Below are 13,231 nucleotides of genomic sequence, written 5' to 3'. Positions count from 1 at the left end.
TGTTCACTAGACAGGTTAAAGAGATAGGCATCCGACAAATCGTCAGGCATGCCTTGCCCAGCGGCTTCTCCTGTGGGTATGCGGGACATGTGGTCAGCCATGTAGTGCTGCTTTCCTTTGCATACAACCACAGAGAAGTCAAACTCCAGTAAGAGGAGTAACCATCTAGCTATGCGCCCCGTAGCACAAGGCTTGTTCACAAGATACAGCAAGGCTTGATGGTCAACAAAGAAGACAAAGGGAGTGGCCAACAGGTAATGCCTAAATTTCTTTACCGCAAATACCATTGCCAACCCCTCTCTTTCTGTCGTGGAATAGTTCATCTCCGTCTCTGTGAGCTGCCTGTTGGCAAAACTCACCGAGTAATCCAAGTTATGTTCACCAGGCTGGCATAGCACGGCTCCAATAGCAAACTTAGAGGCGTCTATGTGTACATGAAACATTACGTTCCAGTCTCGGGCTCGCAAGATTGGTGCAGTCGTAAGAGCCTTTTTCAACTCCTCATATGCGCACTGGCATTCCTCCGTCCACTCAAACACTATTAATAGCTTGTACAATGGTCTAGCTATTAGTGCGTAATTTAGCACAATCGTTGATAATATCCGATGTGTCCCAAGAAGCACTGAACTCCCTTGTAGTTATCGGGTGGCAGTAGGTCAACAATGACTCTGACTTTGGAAAAGTTAGTAGCAATGCCGTTCCTTGACACTACGTGCCCTAAGATGCATCCGTGTTTTACCCAGAACTGGCACTTCAAGGGGTTCAATGAGAGGTGGTACAGCCTACACCTTTCAAAGATAGCTCTCAATTTCTCCAAGTGTTCAGCCCAACTAGAGTGTAAACATAGGTTGTCTACGAACACTTCCAGTTCGCGCCTAAGCATGTCCTTAAAGATAGTGCACAATAGGCATTGGAAAGTTGCAGGTGCATTCATTAGCCCAAGAGGCATGACAATGTAGGCGAACACGCCCCATTCCGTGGCAAAGGCAGTCTTGTGCCTGTCGTCGGGGTGCACTTGCACTTGATTGTAGCCCGAGAAACCATCCAGAAAACTGTAGGCTTCCTTTCTTGCTACCCTCTCAAGCATGTGCTCGGTGTAAGGTAAATGATAGTTATCCCTTTTCGTAGCGGCATTCACTTTTTTGTAGTTCACGCACACTCAGATTTTTCCATTTTTTTTCATGACAATCACGATAGGTGATACCCAGTCCGTGTGCTCGATCTCATATATGAAACCTGCCCTCATGAGTTTATCAATCTCCTCTTTCACTGCATGGGCGTGCTTGGGATTCATGGGGTAAGGTCGTTGTTTCATTGGCACTGCATCTGGGACCATTGGGATGTTATGAGTCACGACCCTAGGGTCGACTCCCTTAAGTTCACGTCCAATGTCCAGGCAAATACGTCAATGTACTCTTGCAGGAGCGCAACGAGTTTAGTCTCTTCATCCTCCACCAAGTCATCTGCAACGAACACCGGTCTTGGTTTTTCACCTTTCCCAGCCAAGTTAACCTCTTTGACTTTGGCAGGTCCCTCGATTGGTTCACTAGTCTGACCTTGTCTTTTTGCACCTAACAAAATCACCACTCTGTCACCCTTTTTAAATTTTGTAAACCATTTGGGCAAATCCTGTGGTTTCCTCTGCCTTTCCGCTTCTTAGTCCCTTGCTTGCTTCCTGGCCTCCTCTTTTAACCTCATGCGTCTCAAGTGGACTGGAAAGTCTCCCTTGGTGCATTTGACCTTAGAGGGTTGCGGTATCTCGGGATCACTTTCAGTGCTAACTTCCGACTCTGAGTTAAACTCGCATTCCTCACTTGAGGAAGGTGTTTCCCCAGGGGGTCATAGTTCCGTAGGTGTATCTATCTTGAGCACTGGGATTACCCATGGTTGTGCTACTCCGGCTTGCTCGTAATCCACGGCTCTTATGTGTTCTAGCCAGGATCTGTCACACTCCATTAGCATGACTCCTTTTTTGTTCTGACTGATCCCTTCTTTCCTAGACCTCAAGTCTGCCATGATTTGTTCTATCGCTTTTTCCTCCGTGTCGTACTCTATTGTGTCTATCTCTTCTTCACTCTCTTCTCCCGTAGAGTAACAGTCCTCATACTCCTCATCATCCGGGTCTTGTCCTTTTGACTACTCGTCATCCCCTAAGCTTCCCTCTTTAATCTCCTTGTCGTCAGTAACTAAAGCCGAGTTATATAGCAAGTTCAGGTCGTGGACCTTGGTCCATTTCCATTCTAGTTTAGCTAAAAGGTCACGTAGAGGTTTTAAGTTAGCAACCAAATTGCCGTCCAATTTATTGGTCAGATACTCTACGATTTCTTGAAGCTCTAATTTGTTGTTGGGGATGTGGGACGAGGCCAGTTTGCCCGGGTTGAGTGAGCTTCCTGCCATCATGCAAAGCGGCACAACTGGCTCCTCAGTTGGCATGGTTGCGACTTTAGCAGCCTGCTAATGTGGTTCTTCCTCATCCGAGAATGGTATGTCAATGGTTGCCAAAACATGCATCCAATCCCTCTCATCCTCAAGGCAAGGAATATATCTAGCAAGAGATCCATAGGGCTTGGTCGTTTGAGTATGGCCTTTTAGCATAGCCGAGATGGCAGCTAGGTCAACAGGTGTCGTCGTCCAAGTGTCCATCTCTACCCTCACTGCACTAGTTCTGTTCCCTAAGAAAATCAATCCATTGCCCCAGTCCTCTATGACTCGTGCATTCCTCATCCAAGGTAGGCCTAATAGTATGTCGTAATCCACTCCCTTCATGACAATGAAGTTCATAGAAAATTGCACATCGGCAATCTTTACCGGCCAATTCTTTAAGACCCCAAATGGTCTTACCCTCATTCCGTTTGCTAACGTGACATTGAATCTAGCAGTCTCTACAGGAGGGTTTCCCCATGCCTCTAGGACTGCATGGTTTAGCACACTAACACCGGCGCACTTGTGTCTACAATTCCTTTTCGAGTCATGTCTCCTAAGGCTAGGACGGGCAAAACTGCATGCATTTCAGTGCCTTCCCAAAAAGCATTGATGTGCAAAGGCTTAGGATTTGAGTGTAGAGTTAGACTTGGGATTCGTGTAACTGCATCATGATCTTGCAGATCAACACCCGCAAGTCCTGCGTGTCCCTCGATCAAGTATTTTAACTCCTGCCACAAGGAGTGGTTTTGCCTAAGCATATCCTCCAAGCTTAGAGTTACTGGAGTGGACAGCAAGGTTGTGAGGAGACTACTGGACCCTTGTCTTCCTCTAAGGCTAGCAATTCTAGGCCATGCATTCTATCTGCCCTGGTAAGTTTCCCCCTGGCCTTGCTGCTGAGTTGCTCCTAGTGGTGTAGGTATGCTCCCAGCCTATGGTTTTGGGGTGAGACTGGTGTGCTAACACTGGAGAAGTCGTTCATAGGGTCTTCCAATATAGGTTCAGCATCCTTGAGGTGCTTTTGGGCGTCCTTGACCACTCCTTGACCTTGGCTATAGCCTCGAGTTGCCGTTTGGGGTGGGGATATTCCCCTACCTTGGCACTTCCTAACTCTGCTGTCTTAGGAGCTGAGGTCTCTACCTCTGCGTCTGTGGCCTTGTTTCATGTTACTAGCGTAGTCGTTTCCTTGATTTTAAGGGTTATCTTTGCATCGGTTCTCTTTTTCCGTCTCCTCCGGCTTTTCTTCCCCATTGAGGTTGCATCAAGGTTACTTGGCCCTGGCACGGAGATGCCTACTTGCTTCGTTTGAGCTCGCGTCATAGCATGTATTGGAATGGGCGTATCCTCACTACCAAAAGTTTCCACTCCAAAGATCCCCAAAGGCACCGATGGCATGTTGGCAGAGCTGGTTGAGGATGCGATGCCATAGTATGAGATCTCTGATGAGGAGTTTGAGAAGTTTGCAAGAAAGTCTTTTTTCGCCTAGGACAGTCAGGAAATAGATGTGTGATTCCACACTTTGCGCATCGAAGATCCTCTTTGTCCTTGTTAGCTTGTTCTTGCTCTGGGCAGCATGATGAAATGTGGCTTGGGTGGCCGCAAGTCCAGCATGTGACTGGATCCTGGCTGGGCCATCCAAAGCCTCTGCCTCGTCCTCTTCTTAAAGCCATCACCGACACTGGCCGATAGTCCATCAGGACTGGGTTGCCCTCCTCGTTGTAGGATATGTACGGATTGACATATGTCTCTTCCTCATTAGGCTCCTCCACAAAGTGAACAGGAGCATCGCTAGATGGGTGAGTCATAAAAGGCCCTGGTGGCCTGGGTATACCAGTTGAGTTCATCTCCAGCCTAGGCACGACAGGTCTTGAGTCAGTTGGTGCCGGAAGAGCTAATTGGGCTCCCCTGCCAAAGAAATTAGGTGGCCTATTACCTAAGTATGGAGGGTTGTACTACTGCGTGTATGGGAATCTCCTAGACATTCTGCAATGTGTTGCATCATGCCCGAATCTACTGCAATTTGAGCACGGCCAAGATCTAGGATCTTGGCACTCAACTGGGAGATGATTGCCGCCGCAGTACACACATTGTACGTGCGATCTCACGAGCTTTCTAATGAGCTCTTGCAACCGTGCAATCTCCATTCTCATCTCTGCCATCCCTTGGTCATGGTCTACACTCTTTTCCTTATCCTGCACGCTAGCAGTTGCTTTTTTCCCCAAGGTGGTTGATCTCTCAGGGTCCCTCTGGCTTGCACTATCTCGGTTGGTAGTCCTCATGCTACGTTCCCTGAGTTGATCATCTACGCGTATTGCCTCCTCGAAGACTCGAGCTAGCACGTCTCGTTGTAAGGTGGAGTTACTGGCCAAAGCCTTGTAGAGCTCCTCACTCCGAATCCCGCTCATGAACACTGTAGACACTGCCCTCTCGGTAGGTCGCTCATTCACAGGGATTCTCTTGTAGAGGTTGCGCACCTGAGTGATGTAATCCCTAACGTCCTCCTTCTCCCTTTGACAGATATTCATCAACCTAACAATGAGGTTATCTAAATACCCCGCCTTCGAAAACCTCTTAATGAAGAGACCCTTAAGGCGAGTGAAGTTTGTACGTTCTGCATCATCCAGACTAGAGTACCAGGTCCTCCCCTTGTCGCCTCAGCACAGGCCGAAGGCTTGAGCTCGCTTCCAAAAAGAATGTTGAAAATAGTAATTACAGCACTGTTCTTATAAATGGAGTAGTCTACATCAACCCGACTATGGGCAAATATGCAAGATAGCAAGCACCCATTACCAGGGATATATCTAGGTAGTAATTAGGATATGCAAAATGCAATTAGCAGTGAATAGGCATAGACTACTAGTATCAAAGATTGTCACGAACTCAAAGTGTTAGTAGACAATACAGCCCATAAGCATATGCAACATGCATGTAAAAGATGTCAAGAGTAGCTGTAAAGATTTACCAAATGCACAAGAGATTTAGCAAAGAGAAATGAAAATCATTATGCATGTATATATCATTGACAAACTATTGATAGAGGTAAGTGCCAGTGTCCAAAGCATACAAAATTGAATAAGGCCACAAGTGGAAGTAATTTCATCCAATAGCATACATGAGGGCATAAACATAAATCAAGAGAGTCCTAATGTCTCAAAGAACCAAGCTTTGCCAAGTAAATATAGGTGTCTCATACTAGAAGTGAATTTGGAATGATAAGTGAGCAAACTAAGCTCAATACATTAAGCATATAATATTTGGGTGCCCAAAGTGAATCAAAGATACATTCGGGAGCAATATATTCAATAAGCCTTCAACCCATAAGTGAGAAAACACGGAAGCAACTATCCAAAGCTCAAGTATATCAAATGCAACTCAAATCCAAGACTCAAAGCATTCCATGAGTATATTCGGGCATGTAGATCAATATCCCAAACCTATATAAACAAGTATGTTGTGTATTATAGCAATGACAAAGATTTTAACACTTCGAATGATGATTAAATGGAAGCCAATGATGTTGGGACAAGTGCAAAAGTATTTTCCCAAGAGCTGGGAGCTCTAGGAGCTGTAGTAGGTGAGATGAATACTACCAAGAACAAGGGTTGTGGGGACTGCTAGTAAGCACAATTCACATAGATGTTGCTAGGGATTCTGTTACTACTCTTGGTTAGCTGTGACTCAATAGGACACTTTCTGAAGCTCAATTAGAAGGTCTCAAATAAGGCTAGAATAAGATGGAGTAAATTGAAGATCAATGGAACTGATGCATACCTCAGGGTGTGCCTGCCATGAAAGCTTCAAGTGGAGTTCTTCTTCCTGAGCTAAATCAAGTGAAGATGAATCTCCTTAAATACTCGCTTTGATACTAGTTGAAATGAGGGTAGACGGTGGGAGTATAAGCAAAAGTAAGAAAAGAGCAAGAGCTATGGCTATTCAAGCAAGAAGAGAGAGATTGGCATGTGGGAACTCTAATAGTCACAATGTGTAACCTTCCTTCCTTTATTCTATTTGTCACTAAAAGAATAAAGAATATAGTGTCAGTAATGGGTGCTTGCCACTTGCAATGTATAGGTATGCGGGTATGTATATACAAGTAAATGTAGGCGGCTAGGTAGAGGTGGCCTTTAATCCCCAATATGGAAAAATCTTCCCATTGAAAATGTGCATCTCAATCTAATAGTGGTCAATGGCTATAAAGTTAGACCACTCGGCATATTTGACCACTAAGCATATTGAAGGTTAAAAAAAACTTCACATAGAATTTTGAAGTAATGAAGGGAGTGGACTATGAATTTTTTAAAGGCCACCCTTGGGGACAAAGAATGAGAGACCCATTGAGGACTAGGGTAATAGTCTAGCCTTCTTAGGGAATCAGTGGTGGGATGCAGTAAGGGTAGAGATGGAAAGCTAGAAATCCATGCTCGTTGATCTTGATGCAATGTCCAATGTGCTTAGCAAAGATACAAATTATAAGTCCATGTCGAAGTCCCTTAACAAAGCTTGAATGATGAACACGACTTACACATTCTTCCCATGCTTGACTTACTATTTACAGAAGAGGAGTATAAAAAAGTGAACATTACACTGAGTCAAGCTGGTGAAGTCAAGCTTACTACACATGTAGGCTAGCCTAGCACCTTTGGCTATCCTCATGATGAATCTTAGTTCTTCCCAAACTTGACATCATAGAATTCAATGTCCCTACCAACCATTGGCAAGGGTGTTTAAAGAACAACCCTAAGACTGACTTGTTAATATTCAAAGAATTGCTTCAACAACATGAGTGGAAATGGACAAGGTTGCACCCGACATTATCTGTTTTTCATGCTGATTTGGTTTCATCATTGATGAATATAGATGAACTAGAAGAAGAGGATGCAAGTGGGTTTGAAGAAAGTTTCATCAATGAGGAAAGCAAAGATGAGAAGGATGATGAGTCAAGGGAATATGATTAGATGGAAAAACCATAGAACAAATCATGGTAGATCCTAAATCCAAAAAGGTGGATGGATTACTTGTGGATATAGGAGTTATCAAAGTGAAGTTGGCGGAGGTAGAATGGTTGGAATATTTGGAGGTGCTCGATCACAAGTAGATAGGATTTTAGCCATTAGACCTTATTCTAGATCATGACATCCTCAAGATTATAGAAGCACAAAATGAAAATGAAAGTTCACTTGAAGAATAAGACAAGATAAGTTTAAATTCAAACGAGAGCATGGATTTTGATCTAGAGATTCCATAGCCAACTCCAACCACAACTCCAGCCAAGCAATCTAGCATAAAATTACCAATACATTTAAGGAGAGCAAGTTAAAGGAAACCCAAAAAAATAGAGACTCTAATAAAGACAATTAAAAAAAGCCATCGGATCATGAAAAGATTCACTTGCTTCGAAAAGTCAGATTGTGTGGTGATTATGTTGGGAGCTAAACACAAAGGGAAATCCAGTGAACCAATTGAGAGACCCATAAAGGTCAAGGAAGTGAATCTTGCTAAGGAAGGAGAACCTCCCAAACTCACATGTATTGCTAAAAACCTTGTGGAAGAGGATGAGAAAAAACTTATCACACTTCTTAAGGAATTTCAAGATGGGTTTGCATAGAGTTACTACAATCTTAAAGGAGTACCACCACACATGCTACCCATACTATCACAATAGATTTGAATATCAAACCCATAACAAAAATTTTGTATCCAATGAATCCAACATATGTGCATCTTGTACAAGAAGAGTTGGACATAGATTGGGTATCTCCCATCATGGTAGTACTCAAGAAAAACAACAAAATTTGAGTGTGCATTAACTACAAAAAGGTAAATGCAACCACTAAAAAAGACCACTACCCATTGCTGTACATTTAAGCATGTGGTAGGCAAGTAGACTTACAACTTCCTCAATAGATTCTCGAGATATAATCAAGTGCAACTACACCCTAATGACATGCATAAAACCACATTTGCCACTGAATGGAGGGTGTTCACATGCACTGTCATGCCCTTTTGTTTTACAAATGCCCAATGAACTTCCAACATCTAATACCATTTTTGAAAACATGCTTCACAAATACATTGAAGTGTTTGTCAATGACCTCTACGTCTACAAAAACTTCAAGTTGTCTTTTAAACATGTAGGCAATATCACATCTCCTTGAATTCACACGTGTCAGTTTTAGGTGAAACATGGTATCATTCTAGGGTATGTCACGTCAAGAATGGAACGACAATTGACACTTCAAAGATTTAAGTCACAGAGGAACTATTGCCATAAGAAAATGCTAATGGAGTTTAATGCTTTCTCAAACACACATGTTATTATAGATGCTTTATGCTCAACTATGCGCCCATGCTCTTGGTAAATTGGGAGAGTGGACCAATGAATGCCAAAAAGCTTATGAAGCTTTAAAGAAGGCTCTAATCAGTGCACTTATCCTACAACCCCCTGACTAGAAGCTAATGTTCCATGTGCACTTGATGCATACAATAAGCAATGCTTTGTTGCTAGGAGAACACAACATGAATTTTCTTGTGAGCTTCACTAGTCGATAGCTCAAGGAAGCCGAAATGATTAGTAAACCACAAAACAACATGGATTTTTCATGGTATAAGCTATGAATTTTTTTTGCTATTATCTCCTTGTCACCCCTCTCACCTTTATGCATCATAGGACACATCACCAAATGGCTATTGTTTTTGCTATAGTTTGACTTCAATGTTGTTGTGAGGAAAGGAAAGTAGTATTACATTGTAGACCACATGTTGGGAGTGACAAGTGGAGCGAGAGCAATTGGAATCAATGATAATCTCCTAGATTTACAATTGTTTGTAAGAAGCTTAGCTTTTTAAAGTTGACCTAACACCCTATGGGCTAATGATATTTTCAAGATGTTGACAGATGGAGTACTTGAACACCAGATAAAAAAGGCTCACATTGCATGCTTACTCATAAAAACAAGGCCTTATCACAGCTGATCACAAATAGCTATATAGACTAGGGTAAGATGGATTATTGAGGAGATGTGTATAAAGTCAAAGGAGTGCTGCAAGACATGCATGCCAGAATAGCGAGAGGCCACTTGGATGCCACAACCATAGCACTAAGGTTTTACAATCCCAAATATGGTGGCCACCTCTATTCAAGGTGCAAAAAGGTTTGTAAAACATTGTGACAAATGGCAACACATGAGAGTACCTATCAAGAAGGATAGAATGGATCTTGTACAAGTGCTCGTTCTCATCAACCCTTCAAAAAACGGGGAAATGATTTTATGGGACCTATTAGCCATGTTGCATTGTATCCACAAGCAAAATTTATAATCGTTGCCCATGACTATATGACAAAATGGGCTAAGCCATGTGCCACCAAGAAGAACAATGTAAGAACAACAACCAAATTCATGTGAGAATAGGTGATACCAAGGTTATGATGCCCAATAGAGATTGTGAGTGATTGAAAAACCCATTTCATAAATGAACTAGTAGAGCACTTGCTCCCTACCATAGAAAGTCAGTTTCCTACTATCCAGAAGCAAATGACCAAGCCAAAACATGTTGACCAAAATTGTGTCAGGATCAAGGTCAAATTGGGATAATAAATTGATGGCAACACTCAAGGTGTACCATATTGCCTATAAAATGGGCACATGGCAAACCCCTTTAATATATGCTGATTATCATACGTGTAGAGTTCTTGACGGCTCTTTGAGCTAGAGTGGCTAAAGAGACATGACTTTTAGTCACACATATGCAGATTGTAGAAAAAGCTTGTAGAAAGGTGTAGTTTAATAAACATGCGTAATAAAAATCATTTGAACAAGGAGACTTAGTCCTTTATTTTCTCAAGAGACACAAATAAAAGTTAAAATTTAGGGGATTAGGACCCTATTGCATTCATGTCATTAGTTGGACATGAAACATAGAGCTTGAAACTCTTGACAAGGAGGGGATTGATCACTTTAATAGAAGCCTTATCAAGAAATACTACCACTTGGACATCCTCAATATGAGAAAATTGTAGCACTCACTAATGATGTAAAGACTTGGAAAAAAATGATAGGGCACTTGTAGCACAAACACAACACAACCTTGTTGCAAACTCTCCATGTTCGAGTAGTCTCAATCACTAGCTTGGATGAGAAGAAGGAAATAATTGTACCGGGAGTATATCTGTGCCTCAAGGTGATTGTCTCAATAGAGATCCTAGTTGATGCTCTCATTAAAACAAACTTACGAGCTCCAGCAGGAACTGGGATAACTCTCATTGATACTATCTGATGCAAAATTAAATCCATATGGAGGCTCCTCGTACTTAGTATTAGGAAAGTGCAAGTTAATGGTGGTGAACATCAAGATAGAAAGCATCCCAATGCTTTTGTATGTTCTCCCAAATCAAGACAACATGGAATGGGAAATCTTGCTAGGATGCTCATTCAAGGATAAAAACAATGTCAAATTGGATTTGTGAAGCAACATATTCACTTAAATCTCCATGGGGCAAGAATTATCTTTGCATTCAACAAGGGAGAATTGGCTAATAGGCTACCATGCCCTTCAAAACCCAACTAGCTACTAGTGATGCCTATAGAACGAATGGAAAATCTATTGAAAGAACTTTCTTTGGCCCAATGTAAACCTTCCTTTGCTAATTAATAGTCCAAAACTGCACGATATTATGACAACCCATGCAAAATAATTATAGGAACTTACAGTAAGCTATGGAAGAACCACCAACAGACTAGGCCTAAATCCCATATCAATCTCACATGGGTACCCAAGGTGCTACTAAATGCACAAGGTTACTAAGAGGGCAATTGCTTCATTTAGATCCCGAAATGAGATCCTCATCCTCACTAGCATCAACCGACAAAGGCCTATAGAGTGCAACCAACATGCAACCAACTAGTCTGTAAGCCTAAGATCCGTGTTGCTAAAATTGTACCTTAACAAACTAATTGGGTGACCATAGATTGCCCAAAGTGTAGCTAAAACTCCATCCCTTGTGCTCGAAAAGACTGCTTGAATCACAACCGCTCAAAGAGAAATCATCTTCCAACCCCACATATGAGGGAGTAAAGCCCATGACCAAGAAGCATACACAACCCAAAGATAGAAACAAGGCTATGACAAAAAATGAATCAGTGGATTGTTGTAGTGCCCTTGACAAGTGTCACAAAACCATGATCGATAGGGTGGATTAAAATCATCTTCCAATCACTGAGATCAACCTATCAAATGACCACAGAATTGGTTGGTAATATCAATATTCTAGTAGGAGATTGTTTCACTCAACTTAACAATACATTCGAAATGCTCGCTTAGGTATACAATGTGACCGACTTGGGAATTGTCAAAGTAGATGATAGAGCTTGCCCCTCATTGGAAGACTACTCAGGAGGAGGATAGCAAACATATCTTTTGTAAGAGAAAAGAAATTTAGAAAAATATTCTCACAATGCTTTTTGGGAAAAGCGCTGATCATGTGCCTTAAAGCTGACTACCAAGAGCCCAAGATGATACCTAAGAAGCTAGAAGTTAATGAGAGTGGCGGTCGATTCGAGACTCAAACTTGTGGTTGCAACATCAATGGAGTGAGGAGGCGAAGTGATAATACAAAGAGCCATAGGGAGACTGAAGGGGAGAGGCAAACATTGCAATGCCTAGAATGGGATTTTGCTCCTTGAGAGGCATTGCTAGTTCGGTTTCCTGGTGCAACAATGTGATAAGTAGCTAGAGTGGCATGGCAAGTGGATGATAGGAGGTGAAAAATCATGATGGCATATAGAGTGGACTTTGGTGGCAACATGAAGAGGTGGTGGTGGTGGAGAGAGAGAAATGAAATGAAATGAAATATTAATATCTAAAAAAGGCCAAAATGACCTATGAGACCATGAGTTACAATCATGTGTATGATGGTACAACTGTCTGGGCAAAATATGTAGCACAAAGCAAAATAAGAAAGGAAACTAACTATGGCTATGTGTAAAACATAGAGATCTATCTATTAACAATGAACTCCAAATGGTACAATCTCATGTGCGTATGGGGGGCCTAGCTCTAGCCCGAGCAATAATCCCTTGTATCGCAAGGTACCATTAGCACAAAAAAGAAAATTAACTATCAAAGTTACTTTATACATCATGTCCAAAAGTACCGTAGTGCTTTTACGATGACTTTGATGAAGGAGGGAAAATAGGAAGAGAGTAAAACTTCAAGGGAGAAGAGAGAAATGTAGAGAGAGAGAGAGAGAGAGAGAGAGAGAGAGAGAGAGAGGAGGGAGAATCCAATCATTTGGAACTCCAATATGTGGGTTAGGAAGAAGCAAGGATGTTGCTTCACCGTAGCTTTGTGCTATTGTGCTGTCATGGAGTGGCCTATGGCATTCCTTGCGTGCAAATTGATATTAAAAAGATTTGTGAGACAAAATTAACATATGCAATTATCAATAATAACTAACTAATAACAAGAGTAAATCTCATTCTATCTTCCACCTTGAATCCTCACAATTCCAACACTTTGAGTGCAGCTACATATTGTAAAATGTGCAAGGGCTGTTATTTTTTAGGCCTTTTTCATTGTTAATACTTTCTTATCATTGCTCCTCAATGTTCTATCGATGTATGTACGTGTGTTCTTGATTCCGCCCACAATCCTAACATGATATGGTTTGCCATCTAGGACGATAGCTTGTTGAACAATGCAAGCAGCTGGGTTTTGTACGCAGTCCTGTGCTTCTAGCGTGCGTACACTCTCTCTCATAGTCCTTGGAGACCCTTGCACAGCCTCACAGCATCATTCCACCAATCTGGGCACC

This window comes from Lygodium microphyllum, chromosome 8 (genome assembly GCF_053477565.2).
Source record: "Lygodium microphyllum isolate KBCC chromosome 8, Lygodium_microphyllum_v1.1.10, whole genome shotgun sequence".
Classification (NCBI taxonomy): domain Eukaryota; kingdom Viridiplantae; phylum Streptophyta; class Polypodiopsida; order Schizaeales; family Lygodiaceae; genus Lygodium; species Lygodium microphyllum.
This window is presented reverse-complemented; position numbering follows the sequence as displayed.